Raw genomic sequence first — 17950 nt, forward strand, 5'->3', positions numbered from 1 at the left:
ATGTATGCTCTGAGCTTTACTTTATTGTCCCGGTTTGTAACTGCCTACCTTCCCTTTGGGGGGAACACAGGCCTCTATTTTGCACAGTCTGTTTTGTTTCACTTGGCAGTGTAGACTAGGGGCAGAAGAGTTTTTGGAGCCAAACGGCTCGATCCAGATTCAGTTCCTTTAGTGGTGCCTAAAACTCAGGAGCTGGACTCCACGGTACCGGTGGGACCCTCCCAACTCAGCACGTTGTTCCATGATTCCATCAAGTCCATCTGTCAGCCCAGCACTGCCCCAGCAACCCCCAAACCACTAAAGCGTGTCAGCCATGGCCAGATGCAGGCGCCTCTGAAACACCTGCCGGGGTGCTGGCTCCGCCTGGGCAACCCATTGCAGTGCCCGAGCCCCCCCGAAAAACACAGCGAGAAACCTTTGTCCAGGAGCTGACCTGAAGCTCCCCTGCCTCAGCCTCGGGCCACGTCCCCCGCTCCTCCCAGCGCAGGCTCCTTTCCAGCAGCCCCCTCGGCAGAAGGCGGCTCAGGGCTCCCCTCTGCCCCCCCGGCCGGCTCCGCTCCGGCCCCGCTCCCGCCACGGCCCCGCTCGGCTCTGCACGGGGAAGGAACGCGCCCAGCCCCGGCCCGACACCCCCGGGGGCCGCGCACCGGGGGTCCCTGCCCGGGGGTCACTTGCCAGAGGTTGTTCACCGCGGGTCATTCACCGGGGGTCCCTCCCCGGGGGTCATTTGCAAGGGGTTGTTCACCGCGGGTCGCTCACCGGGGGTCCCTCCGCAGGGGTCACTTACCTGGGCTTCTCCCCCGCGGGTCGCTCACCGGGTGTCACTTACTGGGGGTCGCTCACCGGGGGTCGCTCACCAGCGGCAACTCGCCGGGGGCCGCACACGGGGGGTCCCTCCCCCGGGGCCGCGCACCGGGGACCACTCGCCGGGGGTCACTCCACCGGGGTATCAGCCCGGGGGTCGCTCACCGGGGGTCGCTCGCCGGGGGTCTCGGGGCCGCTGCCCGGGGTCTCTGCCCGGGGGCCGCTCAGCGGCAGCGCTCCCGCTCCCGGCCCCGCCCCGCCCGCTCCCACCCAAACCCCACCAACCGCCCCTCTCGGCCCCGCCCCCGCCCCGCCCAATCCCCGCCTCGCCCCGCCCACTCCGCCGCCTCCCATTGGCTGCGCACCTTCGGCCCTGGAGCGAGGAGCGCGCGGGGAGCGTTGCCTGGAAACCGGCCAGGGAATCCCGGGAATCCTCGAGGCGCCGGCGCTGCCCCCCCACTCCTGGAGCAGCGGCCGGGCCCGCCCGGGGAGCGGGCACTCAGCGCCCGGCTGCGGCCGCCAAAACGGGCAGGGAAGCAGGCGCGCGGGAGGCGGGCTCCGGGCCCCGGGCAGCGAGGAGCCCTAAAAAGAACAACAGTGTTGGAAGAGAGGGAACTCATCGCACCGTCACAGAACAGGCTGAGGTGGAAGGGACCCACGAGGAGCGTCGAGTCCAAGCCTTTGCCCGGCACAGCACCGACCCCAAGAGTCACACCGTGTGCCTGAACTCTGCCAGATCACAGTCCAGCATCAGCTTCATGTGCCGTGAGGCCCCACATGTGTGTTTGCTCCCCGTGTCTAGTGGGAGAGATGACACTGCCTTAGAGTGGAATAAAGATTATCCTAGACTGGAACTGGCAGCTGTGATAAACTGTATCCCGAGAGCATTTAACTGGTAGCAGTTTTCCCTGGGCTCTAGCTTGCTATTTATTATAGTTATTTGCAGACAGGAAAGGGGAGAGAATTAAAAAATCTCTTTCTCCTTGCCCCCTCCACAACAAGTTGGAGGACATGTGGGTGTTGAAACAGAGCTTGACAAACAGTCCAGCCTTGAGAGAGTGGGGAGAGCACAGGGGGGCTCAGTTTAACCGTTTGTCTGGTTTTCTTCCTTTCTAAGGAGGATTTATTTTTCTTAGGTGGGAAATTGCCAAAAATAGACAGCAAAATCAGACTGCAGTTCAGAGATCACACTCTCATCTCTGTGGAACCAGATCAAGAGAATGCTGTGGGTACAGTGAAGCCACCCCTGTACATTTGGGGTGGGCTGGGGAGTGCATGTGAGGCATGGGAGTTGTTGCTCTCCTGTGCAAAAGGTCTATAAGGGTCATGCAGTTACACTGAGCTGGATCCTGCATCCCATTAGGGTTTGTTAGGATACTGTGGGGTTGTTTGTTGAGTGATATGGCACATTCCAACCTTCTGGAGGGGGGGCTTCAAAACTAAATTCAGCCTATGATTCTGTATGGGAGGTACATGGCTTTTGTCTCAGGTTTGATGGGGTAGATCATTACAGCAGCTAAATGGCCTCTACAGGTCTTGATAATAGGGTTTTTTTCTATTCTTTGTATTTAAGAACAGGAATAATTTATAAAAATAGGTTTTCTCAGGAGAGGGAATTCTGCTGGTTGCAGCTGCTGCTGTGGCTGCATTTAGTCTTCACTTCTGGGTTATCTCTGTATCCAAGCAGGTGCCAGGGGCACTACTAAGTTGTTCCACAACATTGATCCATGCATCTTGCATTATGCTGTGTTTATACTGCTTCTTATCCATGAAGGTTTTTTAGTATGAAATTGTAGAAGTGCTTTTTATCTCACTTTAAAAAAAATAAGGGGGCGGGACACACAGCAAAGATTATCTTGTACAGTTTGGGGTTTGTTTGGAGGAATTGAATGTTTCCCAAGAAAAACACACCATAACTTTCTGATTTTTTTCCTCCATCTTGCTTGTGTCCATATTGAGACTGTGTAGGTTTTGGAGACTTTTTCCCCCCAGTTTTTGGGCCACCTTGCCTTCTGATGTCACACAGATCAACCCAGGATGACAGGACACATGGAAGACCTGTGTCCACAAATTCCATGTGCAACCTGCCCAGAGAGCTCTGAATTGCTTTGCACAGCTCTGACCAAGGACTGATGATGGGCATGTGATTTTTAAGAAACAGATCAGTATCAGACTGGAAATGTGTTGATGCACACCTGTTCATTAATACTTTCCCTTAAATGGCCTGTTTTCTGTACAGCATCACTCCTGGGACTCTAGCAGCGGCAGTTTTAAGGCAGCAGATGATTGTAAATAAATTTTCAGAGGTGTTTTGGAGAGTCCCTTATTGCTGTCGGAGGTGGCTGTTGGACAATTCATTTGGGAGGGTGACTTGCAGGCTTTGTTGTAAGAGTGACTCCAGAATTCAGGAGCATTGGCAAGTGCAGTGAGATGAGTCTGAGGCTGTGGATCACATGGAACTGTTTCCTCCCTGCTGTCTTTTAGGATGAAATTTGCAGGGAGATGGTTTATGTGTATCATTCCTTAAGGAACAGGAGAGACACTCCCATGATGGGGACAGATGACACTGGCAGTGAGGATGGCACGGCCCAGGTTTGTTCCTGCAGACACCCCAAAACTTATCTTTCCATGGGGGGTTTTGCTGCATGAGATGAGCTTGCCCAGAATGGCAGCAGGGCCTGGGTTCTGCCGTGATCCTCAGCACCCAGAGCCTTTCTGCCCAGCCCTGCAGTGCCCAGAGGAGCTGAGGCTGCACCACAGAGGCAGTTTAACAGTGGAACTGAGCAATGTGATCTCATGCTTAATTAAACACTCGAGATGTTAACAGGATTTCTGGTGCATGCCTTATGGCCCAGTGAGCAAAGCTACTGGAGCAACTAAAACCAGCTCTTACTGGTGTGTCCTTAGCACATCCTCTACTGAGGCTACTGGATAGGCCAGCAGATATTCCCTAGGGATCACTGCCATGCTAAACCCATGTTGGATTCTGTATCCAATGGAACACACTGCAGGGGTGTTCATTTTAGGGTAGGGTGGGTCAGCACTGTGAGTAAAGACCTACCTTGTTCTGAAATGTACTTTTCAGGTTGTCTCTGTTCCTGCTCACAGGTACAGTGTGCTTTTGCTGGGTCATAAATCCTTCCTAAGCATGGCTTTGAGCTTTGGAACCTTTATTTCTGCTTTTTTGGCAGTGAGATGCTGTGTCTTAGCTCTGTGATCCGAAACACTCGAATGGCAAAACAGGGCACAGTCTGTCCTTGTCTCGGTAATTACAGCAAGGCTTTTTGCCTGGCACTTATTTTTCTTTGGAAGTAAATCTCACTGGTCCTCCAGAGCTGAGGTTGTACACTGGCACCTGAACAACATGTGCAGATCCCAGAATATTCCTTCTTGCCCTTGAAGACTCCAGGCCTGGGAATGGAGCTCCTCTGTGGTTGTGTCAAACTATATCCAAAGACTGCGTGCGGCAGCTAGAAATAAACTTCTGTGAGCTTCCAGAAATAATGGGTAGGGCTAGGCAAGAGTGTAAGTTTAAGGCTATTTAATTCTTCCATGTGTAAACCACAGGAGAAAGCCACGTGCTGTAAACATCCCCACCACAAAAAGCGTGCTGGAACACGGAATAGAGTTCAGCATTTTCCCTACGAAGATAAAACAGGCCTGGATAAAACCGAGTCTTCTGGAGAATGCTCTCAGTGACCCCAGTGCCATGTGGGAAGGGAACACATTCCTGCTGCTCCCTCCCCACAGCCTCACACACTGCTGTGCAATAAGGACACTGCTCTCAGCTGAAGGATTTTTTTTCTGTTTCTTCTTCCCCAGCAGACTCACGGGCTGCGCTTTCCTTTGTCATACTTGGAAGCACTGAAGCAGGTTTGGAGGAGCAGCACTGTTCATGTTAAAGAGCTTAACCTCACCTCAGATGAAGAGAAGGAAAACCTTGCCTTGTCCCTGTGGAGTGAATGTCTGATTGAAGTTCTTTGATGCTTCTGTGAATTAGCTGCTCCTCTAAAGGAGTGTTTCTGTCTACTAAGCATCTCCTGAGAGCAAGGCTTATTAAATTACCTTTTTATCCATCCAGCCTCTGGTTTGTGGTGCTGTCTAAACAAATACTTGCTTTTCTTTCCTCAGTTTTAGGAAACTGGGCACGGGGAAAAACAGGTAAGCTGCTCACTGTCTAGTGAGCTACAGCTCCATGTCTGGGGATGCACAAAGTCACTCCTAGTAACACCAATGCTGTGGTATCCCCTTCCATCTGGAGAGCTGCTAAAGTTATACATGGGGCAGGATCCAGAACCTTGGGCATAGAACAGTAACTTGTTTTTTTTCATTTGTAAAGTTCAGCAGCAAGAAAACACGTTTGTTCAGTTTGACTGCCCTGACAGGACAGAAGCTTCTCAGTAGAAGCTGTGTGTGTGTAACAGTTTGTTTGGATACATGTCCGGAATAAAGACAAGTGCCAGAAATATTCAAATGCACAAAATATCTTTTATTACAGTGAGAATAATAATAATAGTAATAAACTTAGCAAGAGGAATTAAAAACTAAAAAGGATACAAAATAACTACCTTATCGGGTGGCATTAAAACAAATACTACGAACAGCATTTAATACAGTATTAACTAGTGAAAAGGGATACCAAAAAAGGATCTTAACACAATATTATGAATAACACGATATTGGTTAGTAAAAAGGGAAACTAAAGGAAAAATACTGTAAACATAAAAGGGGAATTAAAGAAACACTAAAAGGATATTAAAAAGTTTGTTCTCTCAGTTGCTTCCTGTCAATAAACTGTGCTTACCCACACAGACAGGCCAGGGCTGCCAGGATCTGCAGCAGCTGGTCGGTGCCCGTGCTTAGCGGGCGTCCCCATGGAACAACACAGTCTCCATGGCAGGATGAGGATCGCTCACCCCAGCAGTCCTGACACCCCATTTTATCGGCTCTACATTACACCACGTAGGGCCAGTACCCAGTATAAGGTGATGCCTGAGTGGCAGCCAAACACCACCTAAATCATTACCTAATGGCAACAGTCTGTGCATGCCCTGCTGTAGGGCAAGGGGCCAGTGACCCCTGCCCACATCATCTTCCTCCCATCATCATCTTTCTCACCCCTATGTATGACCTCTATCACTGTGTTTCAAGGGTAGATGTATCTATCTTGCAATAGGTAGCAAAACCAAGGAAGAACTCAGCTCTGATAATCGGGGATATCAGGCTGACTTGCTAAAAAGCGCAATGGACCTTACAATTAGCTTGTGCTATGAAGTTACATTGTACCATACTCTGGCTGGTTTCACATCCTAATATGATTGCGTTCTCACGCATCTATGCTCCATTGATCATCTAATTCAAAAGTACCCCTCTTACAGACATGAAACAGTTTAAAGTCCTGGAGATGTAGAGATTTTTTTCTGCCATCAAATTGGCTACAGGATTTGGTCCTGTCTTTGTGGAGGATGAATGCCACTGTCCTTTTATGTTTGAGTTAATATTTTATTGCTCAGGCGGACTGTCAGTGGGAGAAGTGGTGGGAAGGATCCTCCACTCAGGGGCTGGAGCTTCAGCTTCTAAAGAAGGCTGTACTTAATCAAAGAGCTGCAACTCAGGATTTCTCCCTGCATTCCAGAACTTTTCATTTAGCCAGCTGAGAGTGCCCAGGGCACAGCCAGGTTAATGTTTAACTCTTCCAACACTGTCCTCCTCCCAGGATATCCTGTCATCCTGAGAAGAAGGAAGGGAGATGCTGTGCCTATTCCCTAGGGCTGGGCAGGAAGCAAAATCTTCAAAGCCCTGGCCCTTCTGAAGGAGTTGATCTTGTGTTATTCCTCAGTAGTCAGCACTGAAAATTCTATATCTGAGATACAATGAAAAGGAGAGTTGCTGAGAGGCTTGTCTGGGGGAGAGTGTTTTTTTGGTTTGTTTTTGTGGGGGTCTTTTAGTGCCAAATGAAGGTTGGATCATGAAAATCAGTCTCGTCACAGACAAAAACTGTAAAGGCATTTTCCTTTCTTTCACTTTCTTACCCCTTGCAAATCAGAGACAGTTCCTAGAGGACAGGAGAATAAAATAAACAAAAAAAGAAGTTATTTTTCTACTCTTGAGGCCTGTGTCAGGTCTGTTTTGAATGCATTTGAATCCTGCTGCTTCCAGGCTCTTTTTCAAGTAGCACCAGATAAATACCTGTGAACTGCTGAGATGATAGTGATCATTCTTACTTCACAAAAGGTTTCTCTTTTTTTTCCTATCCTGTGTCCCTTTTGTGTTCCATGCTATGGAGTGACTATATTTTTGTTCTAAGCTAATTCACTGCTGCTGTTTTGGGTACAACTAATGTCAAGCAGCAAACCTGTAACATGCCAGAAACAGGCTACAGTGTGTTGAAGACACAGATTATGTTTGATTGTGTGTAAATACAGAGTTAGTTGGGTTTATCTGATAGCCTGGCAGAAGGAGAGAGGACCAGGACAAACTGTTTTCAGTAACTGTGCTGTTCAGACACCTGATAAGATGGAGAGTGCTTTGGAACTACTGATATGCTTTGAATAAGAAAAGAACAATCAGGTCCATTGGCACTGGCTTATCAGGAAGGAAGTAAAATGCCAGCACTTTTACAGGAGCAAAAGGAAATGTTTTAGACACTTTGGGCCATTTTTCCATTGACATTAAATAGCAGGGTGCTTTTGAGTGTGCTGTGATGAGTGGAAGGATTTATTACCTTGACAGAATTACAGGTGAAGGTGTTCAGAGAGGAGTCCTCAGCAACAAGAACAGCTCTTTGGGTAAGTGGCCACATGTATTCATGCTTTTGGTAGAGATTCAGGAATTCTCTCCTTTCTTTCTCCCTGAAGTGCAGTGGCTCACTTACAATGTGCAGTTTTTCAGAGTGTCACATCCTTGTGCATTTTGTAATATCCTGGCAGCATGTTTGATATTGGGTGTGTAACAGGCTGTTCATAAAATAATGCTGGATCATTGACTGGTGTGTCCTCTGCCTTCAGTCACTGGGTATTTTCATGTTCCAAAAAGAATATATCTCAGCCTGTGCTGGGAAGGGAAGGTGGGATTCACCATTAACTTACCCCAGCAGGCATGAAACATGCTCAGATGCACTATTATCTTCTCAAAGTTTACAGATTTTTATTTTTGTACCTTTTCAAAATTTATTTCTAGGTTCTTTCACATGCTTACAATTTATTTTGTGATATTCAAATTCGATGAGTGATAGTGCACATCATATTTGATTGATTTTGGATTCTAATTGATTCCTGTCAATGAGATCCCTGTGACACTCTGAAATCAATGATATGTGATTCAACCAAGGCACCACTGTTCTCTACATTAGGTAGCAGTCGGGAATTTAGGAACTAAATGGTCACAAGCTATAAATGGAGAAAATGTTTAGATTTCAATAGCCCTTTCTTTGGCATTTATTCACCCAAATATGTTTCTTGGGAAAGTTAGTTTTCCAAAGGGAAGGCTTTCAGTAAAAGAAAGGTCATTGATTTAAGGTTTAATAAATTTTAGCTAAAAACAACAGGCTCCATTTGGGTGTAAAATAATTTAAGTATTTCCTGCAGGCAACCTTCATGTTTTAGAGCTGTTGCTCAGAAGTTTCATTCTTCTCTGAAGATGTCAACTGTAAATATAAAAATGCCTCACTGAAAATGTAATGGTTCAAAGATTCTACCTGAAATAAAAATTCCTGCCTGGAGAAAGCACTATAATCAAAAGAAAGTGGTCTTAACTGTTTTTTTCCTGTGGAGGCCACACTTGAAAAGAGTGCTTCAAGGCAGCAGGGTTGGTAGGGAATGCCAATTTTTATTTATTTATTTATCTACTCTCCCCCACAGATGATGATAGTCCAGCTTTGAATCAGCAATACACTTCAGCCACTAATACAAGGCAATATGTGAGCTGCTGCTGCTTCCAAAATGCAGTATCCTGGCATTTCAGTCAACTTTATAATCTGGCAAAAACCCACTGTCTACATCTTGAATTTGACCCAGAGTCTTTGTAAATGAGGAATGCATTGAAACAAAGTCAAGGATCCTTCTGTGACATGTTTCTGTGAGTTCAATCTTCTGAGACCTCTGATGAGTCTGGCAGGGCAGTGCCTGTGTGCAGAGGGGCAGGGAAAGAGAGTCCCAGCCCAGCAGCAGTGCCAGGGAGCAGCAGCATTTGGTCTGTTGAGAGTTGCTCTTTTTCTCCTGCCACCCTCCCCTTCTGGGCCTCGGTGAGGCCTCAGTGCTCTGGGCCTTGGTCCCTGGGCTGGGCTGGGTCAGTCCCGTGGCCATGGCACTGCTGGCATGAGCTGGGCTCCACTGCACTCTTTCCACCACACAAGGGGCTCCATTTGCTCCGGGCACAGCCTGAAGCCTCAGCTCTTCTTCTCAAGGGCTCTCAAGAACAAGGCCAAGGAGCAGGCTCTCCAGAGGGTCCTTGCCTTGCTGGTTTCTCCCTGGAGTCCGTGTGCTGCCCTCAGGGTCCCACTGTGGGGGCTGAGGGGCTGAGGCTGCTCCAGCTGGTGCTGGTGGTGGCCAGTGCCCCTGGAGATGGCAAATGGGGCCTGAGGAGCCCGGGGCCGATTCTCTGCTGCTGTGCTGGGGAGCGGGGTTGGCCCTGGGGCTGCAGGAGCTGCCTGAGCTGATGATGTGCTGAGCATTGCAGCCCCAGAGGGCCTGTCCCTGAGCTCCATGGCCTCCATGGCCTGCTGCAGGGCCAGACCTGAGTGTGCTGCTCTGCTGGGCTGGGGCAGGGGCAGGGAGATGGGGGGACCAGGGAGGGGCTGGACTGGGCAGTGCCAGGGAGGGGAAAACCCCAGTGTTGAGCTGAAGGGTGTGAGTGTGCAGGGTGGGGGCTCTGCCGCTGCTTGGGCACCTCTGGAGTCAGCGTTTCCTTTGGCAGCACAACTTATCTCAGAGGAGATGGTTTTGCAGAGTTGGCTTTTCCCCCTCTTTCTCAAGGTTTTCTCTTTTGTTTTCTCATCCCCTGAGGGGAAAAGGGGGAAGGGAAGCACATGTCGATCCCTGGTTTTATCTGTATACAAAAGGGAGCTGGGGTGGGGAGGTAGGGGGGAAACAAAGCGATTTCTCCCTCGATTCTCTCTGTTTTATCCCATTCCCATCTCCCTCGCCACACCCCGGGCGACTGTTTCCCCGCCGCCCCTCCTCGCTCGTCCCGCGGGGCAGCTCTTTCAGCTCCGGGGCGGCGGAGACTCCCCCGGCGCGGCCCTTTGGTTTCCCTCGGTTTATTCTCCGGAGCTGATTCTGTTCCGAGCTCGCCCCCCTCTCTGGCGACCCCCGCCAGGGCCCGTCCCGGGGCGGCTCCTTCAGTGCCCCGGGCGGCGGGGACCCCTCGGGGCGGCTCCCCCAGGGCCCCGCCCGCCGCCGCCGCTCCCCGGAGCCCTCCCCGCTTCCTGCCGGGATCGGACACCGCCGGCGGCCCCGGCCCTGCCGGGCTCCATCAGCCTGAGCAATTGCTGCCAAGGAGGGGCCGGGGGCTTCCTCTTGGCCTTCGTCTCCCTGGCGCTGGGGCTCGGCTTCTACCTGCGCCAGAAGGTGAGGGGGGTCCCGGGGGGTCGTGTGTCCCCCCAGAGCGTCTGTGCCCCCCCGGGGACCCCCCACCCCGCTGTCACCCCCTTTTCTCTCCCCACAGAGCTCCTGAGCCGGCGGCGGCCGCAGCCCCTCCCCGGGGCCTCGGGCCCAGCCTGGACCCCCCCTGTCCCTGTGAGGATTTTGGGGGGTCGTGTGTCCCCCCCTCCCCTGCTGCCACTCCTGATCCCAGGAAAGCTTCCCAGTTCTCCCCAGTCCCGGTTACTGCGGGGCAGTGGGGAAGGGGCTTGGGGGAATCCCAAGGGGTGGAGCCGAGTTTGGGGGGGCAGAACAGGCCCCGGGATGGATCGGGAATGGGGACCCCCCTGTGTTCCCCCCGTCAGCCCGCTCTGGGGGGCTCTGGGAGGGAACTAACCCCTCAATAAGGCACCCAGGAAACTTTGAAAGGTGCTGGGAACCCCCTAAACCTCCACACAGGCTCTGCAGGACTGCCTAAACATACTCAGAGCCCACCCAGGATCCCACCCAACCCCTTCTCTGGGGGGACTTCTCTGGGCACTGGTGGTGCTGGGAGCCCCCCCGGCTGCGGGCGAGGAGCTCTTGGGTGAGTGGGGGGTGGGAAGGGGGCGGTCGGTGGGAAAAGGGGGGTCAGAGGGGACAGAAGGGGTGGTGGGACCCCAAACTGAGTGGGAGGGGATTCAGACCCCCCAAAAGTGGAGGGAGGAGGGGCAGTGAGGATGCCCTCTGGAGCCCTGTCAGAGCCCTGACACTTCTGGGGTGACCAGGAACAGCCTTCACTGGCCCAGGGACATTCATCTCCCCAGCCTTGCACACATCCCCTGCAAAGGGCCCTGTCTCCTCCCTCACCCTCCTCTGCCTTTCTGCCCTGGCCCTTTCATTCCACACCAGCAAAGCAGCCTGGGCACCATCTCACCTGGGCACTCAGAGGGCTTCTGTGAGCAGGAGGGGCAGATTTCTCTGGAAGGTGCATTTGTCCCCTGTCCCATGGCACAGGGCACAGCTCAGGGTGTGAAAACACTCCCAGGCACACACATCCTGGAGAGCTTTTTCAAGACAAAAATAGGGAGAGGAAAAACCAAAGAGAGATGAAAGGTGCCCCAAAAATCAGGAGCTTCCTCTGAGCCAGGTTTCCATAACTGAATCACTGGTGGGATATTTACTTTGATAAGTAGCTACACAAAACTATTCATGTACACAATGAAAGAATCAGCTTAATAGAATATATAGAAGGTGTTGTCAATGAAAACAAGTGGAGAAAAATTGTTGAAATTAAAAAAAAAGTAAGAAAATAAAGGTCTGGCAATGCTGGCCAGGAAGCCTTCAGCAATTATCAAGAGTTCTGTTCTGCAGAGGTTTCAAGTGTCTCCTAAATTCCACACTCGTGGCTTCAGGCCATGACTTGCCAGAGCAGTCCCAGAGCTGGCCACTGCCCAGAGATGCCCTGGGGCAGCTCCAGTGCCCAAGTGGGACAAGTGGCCCGGGGTGTGTGGGAGCCGTTTGGAGCAGGAGCTGGTGGGCAGGAAGGGCCCATCTGGGGAGGGTCAGGGAATCCCCCCCGCAGCCCTGCTGCCCAGGCTGAGGAGGGTCCTCTCCAGCCCCAGCACACCGGGTGCCCTCGGGGGCTGCGCTGCCGGGGCTGTTCCCGGCACTGACTGGGGAATCTCCCGGGGTGCCCCGCGCGAGGCGGGGGCGGGGCGGAGGGCGGGCAGGGGGCGTGGCCGCGCGCTGATTGGCTGCGGCGGGGGTGTCTCCGCCCGAAGCGCGCGAAGGGCGCCATCTTTGGCGCGTGGAGGATTCGGGGGCGGCGGCCCCGGGAAAAGCTGCGCTGGGGTGTGTGAGCTGGGGGGGTCTGCGGGGGGAGCGGGGTCTGGGGATCCCCTCGGGGGCTGCGGGGGGAAAGGCTGGAGGGCTCGGGAGGGCTTAGCAGAGGAGTTCGGGGGTTCCCGAGGAGATTTTGAGGGGTCCCTGAGGGGGTTCGGTGTCCTGAGGGGATTCGAGGGGGGGAGGTTGAAGGTCCCTGAAGGGGTTTGGGAGTCCCTGAAGGAGTTTTGGTTTCTGGGGAGACTGGGGGGTCCCAGGTGGGCTTGGGGGATCTCTGAAGAGGTTTGAGGCTCCTAGGTGGGTTTTGTGGGGACGTTTACAGCAGTTTTTGTGGTCTCTAGGTGTTTCCAGACGGCTTTGAGTCTCCCTTAGAGGGACTGCGGGGATCCCTGAATGGGCTTGGGGGGTTCCAGGTGTGTTTTACGGGTCACTGAAAGGGTTTAGGGAGTCTGCGGGGGGGATAAGCTCTCTTATGGGAGTTGGGGGGTCCTTGGGGAGGCTTCAATGGGTCTTGGGGTGGATTTCTGAGAGGATTTCAGGGGTTTTGAGGGGATTTTTTTGGAGTCCCTGACAGCCCAGCAGTGAACGTGGCGGGGAGGGGGGATGTTTTTGGTGTCAGAGGGTCCAGGGGGGCCTCCTGGGGTGAGATGGAAGGTTGGGGACATCAGGGATGGGTTTTGGGGACAGTGGGGTGGGGTATGGGGACAGTGGAATTAAGGGGAATTATGGCCATGGAGAGGCCCTGGGGACATTGGAGAGACCAGGGGGGTCTCAGGGTGTTAAGGGGGAATTTTGGGACACCAAGAAAGTCTTGGGAACCCCAAGGGGGGTCTCAGGACTCAGCTGCTCATGGTGCTGCCCCTCCTCTTCCTCCCTAGACATCATTAACCCCCCCCAAATGTCTCCCAACCCCCATTTTCCTTTTAATCCTTTCCCCCTACAGATCCCTTTGACCTCCCAAGACCCCTTTTAACTCCCCTAAATGCACCCAAAGCACCCCAAAACCCCCGAAATTCTAATCAAGACCCCCCCCAGATCCCTCTAAATCTCCCCCCCCCCCAAATCCTTTCCAACCCCCTCAAAGAGGGATCACCCAGCACCCTGGGACAGGAACACAGTGGGCTGTACTGGGGGCACTGGGCTGTACTGGGAGGGCACTGGGGGGGCTCAGGTGTCCCACGACAATGTTGCCCAGCTCCAGGAGCGATCTGGGGAGCAGTGAGGAGGTACTGGTCTGTCCTGGTCTGTACTGGTCTGTCCTGATTTGTGCCTCCAGTCCCCAAAGCCCCTCCCCAGCTCCCCCAGGACCCTCCCACACCCCAAAGCCCCCCAGGCCCCTGACTTGGTCCTGCTGCCCCTTGAGCATCTGCAGCTGCTGCAGAACCAGGCATTTCATCAGCAAATGTGCAGGTGACCCCAAGCTGGGGGTGTGTTGATGTGCTGGAAGGCAGGAGGGCTCTGCAGAGGGACCTGGCCCAGCTGGATCCATGGGCTGATTGCAAGGGGATGAGGTTCCAGCAGGCCAAGGGCCGGGTCCTGCCCTTTGGCCACAAGAAGCCCCGTCAGCCCCCCGGGCTGGGGCCAGAGTGTCTGGAGAGCAGGCAGGCAGGAAGGGAGCTGGGAGTGGGGATGGACAGGGAGCTGAAGAGGAGGCAGAGTGTGACCAGGTGGCCAAGAGGGCCAATGGATGGTGGCCTGTGTGAGGAAGAGTGTGTCAGCAGGAGCACGGAAGTGATTGTTGGGCTGGAGTGAGCGCTGGTGAGGCCACCCCTGGAGTGCTGTGTCCAGCTCTGGGCCCTGAGTTGAGGAAGGCCCTGGAGGGGCTGGAGCAGGTGCAGAGAAGAGCAGCGAGGCTGGGGAAGGGAGTAGAGCACAGATGGTTTGAGGAGAGGCTGAGGGAGCTGGGGGTGCTGAGGCTGGAGAAGAGGAGGCTCAGGGGAGACCTCCTGACTGTCTGCAAGTCCCTGCCAGGAGGTTGGAGCCAGGTGGGGGTGGGGCTGTTCTGCCAGGAAGCAGCAGTAGGACAAGAGGGCTGGGTCTGGAGCTGTGCCAGGGGAGGTTTAGGTTGGATATTGGGAAGCAATTTCTTCCCAAGAGAGTAATCAGGCCTTGGAATGGGTTGGGCAGGGAGGGGGTGGAGTCAGCGTCCCTGGAGGTGTTGAAGGTGAGAGTGGATGTGGCCTCAGTGCCATGGTCTGGGAAGCACAGCGGGGTTGGATCCAGGGTTGGACTTGATGATCTCGAAGGTCTTTTCCAACCCAGCTGATTCTGTGATTCCACTTCCTGTGTCAGCACATGCTTGAGGCTCTATCCCCAGGGTGATAGAGATGTCTGTCCATATCTATCTCCAAGGTTAGTCTGTAAATGTGTGGTGTTAGCAAAGCAGGTTAAGTTCTGGTATGGTTGTAGAAGGAGAAGGAAGCCCAGAGGCCAGTGCAAGCAGGCAGCCCTCAGCTTGCACATCATCTGCCCTCTCTGCAGGTTCCTGTCCTTGAGCACAGGCCCTGAGGTGACCTTGATAATAAGTGCAAGGCAGAGGTGCTGCTGAGAAAGGAGAGCCCTGTGGTGGGGAAGACAAGAAGCTGTGAGTGCCCTGAGAAGGTGCTGTGCCCATCCCCTGTGTGCCAGGTGAGCTGGGGCTTTGCTGCAGAGCTGCGGGCGCTGATTTGAGCGTCTCCAAGTGCTGAGATGGTGGGCACCCAGGAACACAAACTGTGCCTGGCCACGGAGCCTGCAAGGAGGAGCAGAGACAGCCCTGGCAGTGTGGGGGGCCAGGTTGTGCCTGTGCCTTCCCCTGCAGGCCCTGGCTGTCCCTGCTGGGCCCCTGTCCATCCCTCCCTCAGGTCCCTGCACACCTACTCTCCAGAGCTTGACTCCCTGCAGACTTTGCAGTGAAATCTGTGCTGGCAGCTGCATCCTGAGCCCGAGGGCAGTTTGTATCCCTGAGTGCTGATCCATCCTGGGGACCCAAGGGATCCTCTGCCATTCCATCCATGCAGATGGAGTCACCCTCCTGCCCTTGACTCCCTGCAGAGGAACAAGTGCCATGTCTCTGTTTGGGAGAAGCCAGATGCTGCCCCTGGGCCATCAGAAGTGGTGCTGAAGCCCCTTTCAGCCCAGCCCCGGGTGCAGTTTTCTCATCCCCTCACTGAGTGCCCGCTGCCCCAGCCGGCACTGACCAACCAGGGCATTTGGCAAATGTGGTTTGGTGGTTTGGAGAAACAGCCCTGGGCTGGCAGGGGGCCAGAGAACCTCGAGGCACAGCCCTGGCGAGGTGCCCACACTGGCAGGGGCCAGGAGATCGCTGCTCCACGGAACCAGCTGGAGCTCTGGGTGACCCTGAGCTGAAGGGCCTGTGGCCTGTGGATGAGTCCAGGATGGAGCAGAGACCCCCCTGCAGCCCGGGAGGAGCCCACCCCAGAGCAGGGGATGCCCAAAGGAGGCTGAGAGCCCGTTCGAAGCTCCTGTAGAGCTGTGGGAGCAAAGCCCTGGTTTCCAGGGCTGCCCCCCTGCCCCAACCTTGTTTAAGGAGATTTTTTTCGGGCTAATTTTCATATTTTGGACTATTTTTTAGCTGAATCTCAATTTTTTCCAGTCTGGGGGAGCGGGGGACTTCTTGCTATTTCTGAGGGATTTTTATCTGAATCACAGTGGTTTGGGTTTTTCTGGGCTGAATCTTGGTGTTTTGGAGGTTTTTATGGACACAGGATGCCCGGTGAGTTCTAGAGATGGACTTGGGCAGGAGGAACCCCCAAGCCAACGCGCTCAGCCCTTGTTTCCCCCCCCCATCAGGATTTGTCCTTCCCAAAGCTTGGTCGGATGGAGGAGGAGGCTGCGAGGAAGAGGAAGATGCCTTGGGCCCCCCAGGCAGGTGAGGAGGAAGTCAGTGTCCCTTTGGGCGGGTGTTGTGCTGGCTCTGTCAGCCCAGCATGGCCCCGGCTGCAGGACAACCCCGCTGGCGCCGCCGTCCTGCCGGGGCCGGAGTTGGGGGGATGTCCTTGGCCTTCCCTGTGGGCCGGAGGCAAATCCCCTGCCTGTCCTTCTTGCTTCCTGCCCCAGGCCCCGAGCTGAGGAGGGAGAGCGCGGAGGACAAATCCCCCCGTGAGACCCTGGTGGGAGAGGCCGTTTTGAAGGGCTCCCCGGCGCAGGAAGGCAGCGGGGAGGAAAAGGGCCGGAGATCCCCCCGCAGGAGGGGCTCCAAAGCCAGCCCAGGGTGCTCTGAGGAGGAAAGAGCCAGCCTGTGCCGGGAAGGCGACCGGAGCTTGAGGGGGAGCTCTGAGCTGGTGGTCCCTGAGCAGCCTCCCAGCAGGGAGAAACCCTTCAGGTGCTTGGAATGTGGAAAGAGCTTCACAAGGAGCACCAACCTCCTCCACCACCAGCACATCCACACGGGGGAACGTCCCTACATGTGTAGGGAATGTGGGAAAAGCTTCAGGCAGAGCTCCCATCTGATCCGACACCAGATGATCCACACTGGGGAACCGCACTACAAGTGCTTGGAATGTGGGAGGATCTTCAAGGACAACTCCACCCTGATCCAACATCAGCGAATCCACACTGGGGAACAGCCCTATACATGTGGGGAATGTGGGAAGAGCTTCAATTACAACTCCAACCTCCTCAGCCATCAGCGCGTCCACACTGGGGAACGGCCCTACTCGTGTCAGGAATGTGGAAAGAGGTTTCAGACCAGGGGGAGTCTCCTGGTGCACGAGCGGACGCACACGGATGAGAGGCCCTTCCGCTGCACTGACTGCGGGAAGGGCTTCAACGTGAACTCCACCCTCATCAGGCACCGGCGCATCCACACCGGGGAGAGGCCCTACAAATGTGGGGAGTGTGGCAAGAGCTTCACACAGAGTTATCACTTGACCAAACACCAACGGACCCACCAGTAAGTGAAGCCCCAGCAATGCAATGCCCTGACTGCGGGAAGAGCTTCAGCCGCTGCTTCCACCCCAAATGAACCCCCTGATGATGAGGCACCCCCTGGAGTCCAGTGACTGTCAGTCCATCACTTTTGACCAGAAAGGGCCAGTCCCCTTTCCCAGGGGCAGGTTCTTCCAACAGAACCCTTTCTGGGGATGTGTGGAGATTCCTGCCTTGGCTGGGGACCCCCCAAGGTCGGTCCTGGAGATTGAGAGCAGAGATCCCCCCACGAGCGTTGGCCTGGGAGAGTTACATCCTTCTCTAATTAATAGTCCTTGCTTTTGTGCCAGCTTGAGTAGAATTGCTTCAACAATTGCTTGTAGAGCACTGTCCTGTACTCCTGGTAGTTTTAGTGTTTGTATTGTGCACTAAATAATTCTGATGAAGATCTTCTGTCTGATCATTTGTAACCATAAATAATTAATTTCTATCAATAAATCTGATTTGCCATCATTAAAACCTGGGGGACAAAAGTGTTTCAGTCACACCTCTGTAATTCCTCTAAACTGAAACTGTTGGCATAATCCAAGGCTAAAATTCGATCCAGCAGCCCCCAGCACCCCACAGTAAGTTGGGAGCTCAGGAGTGCCATCCCCCTTTTCCCAGCCTCCCCTCCCTGTACCCAAAGACCGCCATGGGACTGTCGAACTTGCCAGACCACCCCCCCTTTTCCACACTTCTCCCTGTTCCTCCCATGTTCCCATTTTCCTCTCAATCCCCAGCCCCCCCCAGGATCACTCTGAGGGTCCCAACTCTTTTTTTTTCCTCTCTCCCACCCTTCCACATCATCCCCTGCCTCATCCCCAGTTCATCAT

General features: G+C 54.0%; 1 pseudogene; it reads left to right on the forward strand.

Annotated features, from left to right (window-relative positions):
• The window catches only part of LOC127474811 (zinc finger protein 208-like), a 1297692-nt pseudogene that overhangs the window by 1053749 nt on the left and 225993 nt on the right, over positions 1-17950 (forward strand).

Source organism: Manacus candei, unplaced genomic scaffold (genome assembly GCF_025592945.1).
Source record: "Manacus candei isolate 608988 ecotype Guabito, Panama unplaced genomic scaffold, ASM2559294v1 h1tg000045l, whole genome shotgun sequence".
NCBI lineage: Eukaryota > Metazoa > Chordata > Aves > Passeriformes > Pipridae > Manacus > Manacus candei.